The following is a 6,000-nucleotide window of genomic DNA, read 5'->3' on the forward strand; positions in this document are numbered from 1 at the left end:
TACTGTCACATAGGCCAAGTGTACACTGAAAAGGAAGTCAGAAAAAGCCTGTACCAAACTTAGAAAGGTATCCCAAAGGCTATATGCTAACACTTCAATGGTCACAAAAATCATAATTTTTTAAATTAAACATTTACTATTGAGATATTTATATATTCACAGGCAAGTGAAAGAAATAATACATGTTCCATGTATCCTTTACCCAGTTTCCTCCAATGGTAACATCTTGCAAAACTATAGTACAATATCACAACCAGGATACTGACCTTGATACAGTCAAAATACAGAACATTTCCATCACTTTAAGGATCCCTCATGTGGCCCTTCTACAGCCTCCAGCACTTCCCTCCCACAACCCTCCCATTCCTTAACCCATGACAACCACTAATCTGTTCTCTATTTCTGTAATTTTTTCATTTCAAGCATGTTATATAAATGAAATCATATGGTATGCAACCTTTTAATATCAGCTTTTTCCATTCATCATAATTTTCTGGAAATTCATCTAGGTTGTCTGTTACATGCATCAATAGTTTTTCTTTTAATCCTGAGTACTATTCCATGGTATGAATGTGCCTGTTTGTTTAACCATTCATCCATTGAAGGACATCTGGGCTGTTTCCAGGTTTTGGGTATTACGAATAAGCTGCAATGAAACATTTGTGTACAGATTGTGTGAGGAGAATCAAATTCTTCAGGTTAAGGTGATCTAGTTCAAGAACTGAATTAATGCTACAATGATCTGAATAATAATAATAGTATTTTTCAGAAACAGGCTCTATATTAAGCAATTTATAGGCACTGTCTCACAACACAATCCTATGAAGTAGATATTACATCTATGTGAAAATAGGGATGGACAGACTAACTTGCCCGAGGGTATATAGCCTAAAAGTGACAGTTCTGGAATTCAAACCTATGTTTGACTCTGCAGCCTTTGCCATTAGTCACTGTGTATATTGTATTATCAATTATCAAGTGCCTGAACATTTCCACTGATGGGGAACTCACAAAGCAGTCCTGCTTTTATGTAAAGTTCTTTCACAATCTGAGGTGAAATGTCTCCTTGTAGCTTCCAGTCACTATTCCAGCCTTTCTCTTTGGTTTTACAAGCTACCTTCCATGTGATAAATTGAAGGTAGTTATGTCCCCTATTTTTTCTTTTCCAGGGTAAATGTCTTCAGTTTCTCAAAGCAATCATCATATAAGTCCTTTATATTACTCATCAATACTCTTCAGCTATCATCTATCTTTTTTTAAAATAAATTTATTTATTTAATTTTTGGCTGCATTGGGTCTTCACTGCTGCACGCGGGTTTTCTCTAGTTGCTGAGAGTGGGGGCTACTCTTTGTTGTGGTGTGTGGGCTTCTCACTGCGGCGGCTTCTCTTGTTGCGGAGCATGGGCTCTAGGCCCACGGGCTTCAATAGTTGTGGCACACGAGCTTCAGTAGTTGTGGCTCGCGGGCTCTACAGTGCAGGCTCAGTAGTTGTGACGCATGGGCTTAGCTGCTCCACAGCATGTGGGATCTTCCTGGACCAGGGCTCAAACCCGTGTCCTGTGCATTGGCAGGCGGATTCTTAACCACTGCGCCACCAGGGAAACCCTCATCTATCGTTTTTAGATTTTATATTTTCAAGAGTAACTATTTTGTTATTCTATAGCACCACTGTTTCATTGAGAACACAGCTTACTAACATCATCAGTTCTTTCTTTCTTTCTTTTTTAAACAAATATTATTATCTAACAAAATCGCAGCAGCCCTTTTAATGGAAATTGTCAAGCTGATCTCAAAATTCATATGAAAATGCAATGGACTCAGAATAGTGTATAAAACCTTGAAAAATAAAGAACAAGGTTGGAGAGCTCACATTCCTGATTTCAAAACTTACTACAAAGCTACAGAAATCAAGACAGTGTGGTATTAGCATATGCCTATAGATCATATATGTCTGACCCACATGTCTACAGATCAATGGAACAGAGTTGAGAATTCAGTAATAAACTCTTATATCACAGTCGTTGATTTTTAACATGGGTGCCAAGAAAATTCAATGGGAGAAAGCACATTTCTTTTCAAGAAATGGTGCTGGGACAGTAGAATATCTACATGTAAAAGAATGAAATTGGACCCCTACCTCACATCACACACAAAAATTGACTCAAAATACATCACAGACCTAAATCAAAGTGCTAAAACTATGAAACTCTTCGAACACATATAGGAATAAATCTCCACGACCTTGGATTAGGCAATGGTTTCTTAATGATGCCAGAAGTAACAAAAATAAAAAAAATAGATACTTGGACTTCATCAAAATTAAAAATTTCTGCTTCAAAGGATACCATCAAGAAAGTAAAAGACAGGAAATCCTCTGGCAGTCCAGTGGTGAGGACTCAGTGCTTTCATGGCCAGGGCTTGGTTCAATCCCTGGTGGAGGAACTAAGATCCAGCAAGCCTCGCAGCGTAGCCAAAAAAAAAAAAAGAAAGTAAGGGACAACCCACAGAATGGCAGAAAAGATCTGCAAGTTATATATCTAATAAAGGACTTATATCCATAATATATTATACAAAGAACTCTTTACAACTCAACAATAAGAAGAAAATGTAACTCAAAAATGGGCAAAGAACTTAAAGTTTCTCCAAAGAAGATATACAATGGCCAATAAGCACATGAAAAGATGTTCAACACCATTAGTCATTAGGAAAATGCAAATCAAAAACACAATATGATACCACTTCACACTCACAAGGATAGCTAATATCAAAAAGAACAGACAATAACAAGTAATGGGGAGGATGTACAAAAACTGGAATCCTCATACATTGCTGCTGGAATTGTAAAATGGTGCAGCCACTTTGGAAAACTGTTTGGTATTTCCTCAAAAGTTTAGATGTGGATTTACCAAATGACCCAGCAATTGAGTCCAAGCTCGCTCTGCTCGCTGCATGACAGGTCAACGAGTCAGAGATAAGGTGTTGAGGCAAGGAATATGACTTTATTTGGAAAGCTGGCAGACCAAGATGGCAGACTGAAGTCTCAAAATAACTATCTTATCCGGGTTTGGATGCCAGTTTCTTTTACAGCACAGAGAAGGGGAGGAGATGAGGAAGTAAAAAGGCCATAAGTTTTGCAAATATCACCTGGAATGGCCGGCCTCGGGGAGGGGAGGTGTTAATTTCTTCTTTCTTGTAGCCATCCACAGGTGGACAGGGTCCGGATGTTTCCCTGAACAAACCAAATGTTTCCCTTTGGTTTAACATTCAGGCATTGGGGCCGGTTCCCCGAGGCAGGCCATTATGTATAGACAGTATCCTTTTAGTGAACAACAACAGCGGAAAACAAAGGTTAAAGTAAAAGAAACAGATCCAACATGCACTGCTGCTGTAACAAATTACCACAAACTTGGTGTCATAAAACAACACAAATTTGTCATCTTAGAGTTCTGTGGTTTAGAAGTCCAAAATCAAAGTGTCGGCAGGACTGTGTTCTTTCTGGATGCTCTAAGAGAGAATCTGTTTTCTTGACTTCTCTAGGTTTTAGAGGTTGCCCTTTCATCTTCAATGCCTACAACAGTTGGTCAAGTCTATGTCCTACTGCCTCACTCTGACAGAGTCTCTGGTCTCCCTCTTCCACCTTTAAAGAACTCTTGTAATTACAGTGGGTCTACCAGATAATTCAGGATAATCTCCCTATTTTCAGGTTAGCTGATTAGTAACCTTAATTTCCTTCTGCCATGTAACATAATGTGTTTACTGGTTCCAGGGATTAGGACACGGACATCTTTGCGGGGGAACCATTATTCTGTTTTCCATACCATCCTTGGTTCAAATAATTCAGGGTTCATTCATTCAATAAGGTCATTTTATTGAGCACTTAATATATTTTAGTCTCTGGTAGGCACTGGAGCATGAAAGAACTGAATACGATCTTATTTGTCTATAGTTAGCTGACAATTCATGAATCAGTGCAGTTACCCAAAGCTAGTTAAAGACAGAGACTGTAAGCAACTTTCTTTATATACAAGTGTAGTGGAATTCCATTAAAGGTGTTTTTTCTTTTTAGCATATGCAATTATGTTGCTAATGAGAAATTTACTATGAAGGCAACGTGGTATAGTGAAAAAAGTTAAGTTTTTAAGAGACAGGCAAATTGAAGTCTAAAGACAGTTACCCAACTTCTTTGAGCCTCAGGCTTCTCATCTGTAAAATGGGGGTAAGATGATCTATTTCAAAGTGTTGTATAAGGATTAAACAGGAACACAAGTTCTCTTGGCATGGTATTCCACAAATGTTAATTCTCTTTCTCTTCTCATATTTTAAGTATCTAACATTCATTTCAACATTTCCATGACTTGCTTTGCACTAGACTACAAAAGAATATAAAAGAAACGTTACATAGTCCCTGACCTCAAATTAAAAATGTTCTTGGTAGGGTAACACACCTGCATACATGACACAATAAAAAAAAGATCAATGGCTCCTAAATGGCTCCATGAAAAAGTTGGGACTTAAGGTTAGGAAAAGCAAATATATAGTGAGGTAATTAAGGTGGATTTCCCTTTTAAAAAAAAAAAAAAGCAAACAAATAAAACCTGATCCATATTTTGAAATATAATATGTTAAGGGGGAAATTTAGGAGTGTCTACTTGAACTTTAGAGCTTGAATAGGCCTTTGAGATTAAGCTAGTACAGTGATTTTCAAACTATTCCCAAATCCCTACAAGTCCAGATGTGAAGGAAAAGGGAAACCCAAGTGGATCCCTCACCTAATTTATTCAGCTTTACCCACTGGGTGAAACTAACGATTACTAGAATAGAAGAAAGCTTTGGAATTATCTGTGGATTTTAATAGTCCATAGTTCTCCTGAATTCAATCATCAAGAAAAAGTAAATGTTCATGCAGAGTTTTGCGAAACAAGTATCAGTAACCACGGAAATCTGACAGACCTAGTTTTGCACTGTTTTACCAACGATTTGGAAGAATAGAACACAAACTACCAATTACACCCACAAACTTTATCAACATCGTGTACTGTGAACGATAACATTAACTCTCTGCACTTTCCCTGTGCCTAGGAGCTAATTCTACTTTACACATATTTTATTATTTTACCACACACTAACCCTGAAGGCAGATTTGGAGTTAACTAATTTTTACGTTCAGTTTTTCGTTTCTTGTTGATAAGGAACTAAGAAGAATAACTTTCTGAAGGACACACAAGACACGGGAGATCGAGTCCAGACCTGAACTTGAAATATATGGTGTCCTTATCCTCTAACATAAGGCTGCCTAATGAGGTTGAAAATGCATCATCCATCCACGAGGTTTGTGTAAAAGTGCACAAAAACATCATCGCGTACAAACAGTGGTGTGAAATTCGAAAATCTAAACTGGGTTTAAAAAAAAAAAAGGAAGAAAGAAAAAGCCGACTACTGAGCCGGTTCCTTCTTGGGTCCTAGGTCTTCAACACAGAGCCCGGAGGGAAGCCCCCTAGGAGGGTTGCCGGCCCTACTGTCCTCACTCCCTACCTCATGGAGGCTGGGAGTCCCGCTCCTTTCCCTCATGGGTACAACCCCCGTGCCGGTTCACTTCCTCACCGAGAGTCGCGGACCAGCTCTCCCGACCCGGTAAACCGCAGACACTGTCAAGCGCTGGCTCCTCGGCGACCGTCCCGCAGCAAAGACTCAAGCTCGGGTCGTACGGCAGGAAGCTGCTCAACGCGCAGCCGCCGCGGCCTCCAACCACCGGCCAGCGGAGGGGCGCTAAGCCGCCCCCAACCAGCTCACTGCGGCCAGGACGAGGCAGGGGAAGGGAGCTGCGGCGTCGCGGCGCCGCGGCCAGCGAGGTAAGTAGTCATAAGTGTCTATCCGCCCCTTGGGGTAACTCCTGTCCTAACGGCAAGCTCTGCCGTCTTCGCCTGTCGTTTTCTCCCCCGCTTCTGCAGCCGACAGGAATGGAACAGTCCCGCGGGGGGATTGTGAGAGGCGCACGCGCGA

At 40.2% G+C, this 6,000-nt stretch overlaps 2 protein-coding genes and 1 pseudogene across 4 annotated transcripts in view; 1 reads left to right on the top strand and 2 right to left on the bottom strand.

Moving 5' to 3' along the window:
• DAP3 (death associated protein 3) overlaps positions 1–6,000 on the bottom strand; it is a 31,947-nt gene that overhangs the window by 25,109 nt on the left and 838 nt on the right. For 2 of the 3 annotated variants that reach the window (XM_024748120.1, XM_024748119.1), the window contains exon 1: positions 5,602–5,731. The exons of the other annotated variant lie outside the window; for it this stretch is intronic. The gene's annotated coding sequence lies outside the window, so the exon portion shown is untranslated. Of the gene's footprint in view, positions 1–5,601; positions 5,732–6,000 lie in introns of those variants that run through there. 3 annotated transcript variants of the gene reach the window in all.
• ASH1L (ASH1 like histone lysine methyltransferase) overlaps positions 5,756–6,000 on the top strand; it is a 210,802-nt gene continuing 210,557 nt past the window's right edge. Inside the window, exon 1 of the mRNA XM_024748118.1 lies at positions 5,756–5,849. The gene's annotated coding sequence lies outside the window, so the exon portion shown is untranslated. The remainder of the gene's footprint in view (positions 5,850–6,000) is intronic.
• The window catches only part of LOC112401720 (uncharacterized), a 776-nt pseudogene continuing 652 nt past the window's right edge, over positions 5,877–6,000 (bottom strand).

This window comes from Neophocaena asiaeorientalis, unplaced genomic scaffold (genome assembly GCF_003031525.2).
Source record: "Neophocaena asiaeorientalis asiaeorientalis breed wild unplaced genomic scaffold, Neophocaena_asiaeorientalis_V1.1 scaffold76, whole genome shotgun sequence".
NCBI lineage: Eukaryota > Metazoa > Chordata > Mammalia > Artiodactyla > Phocoenidae > Neophocaena > Neophocaena asiaeorientalis.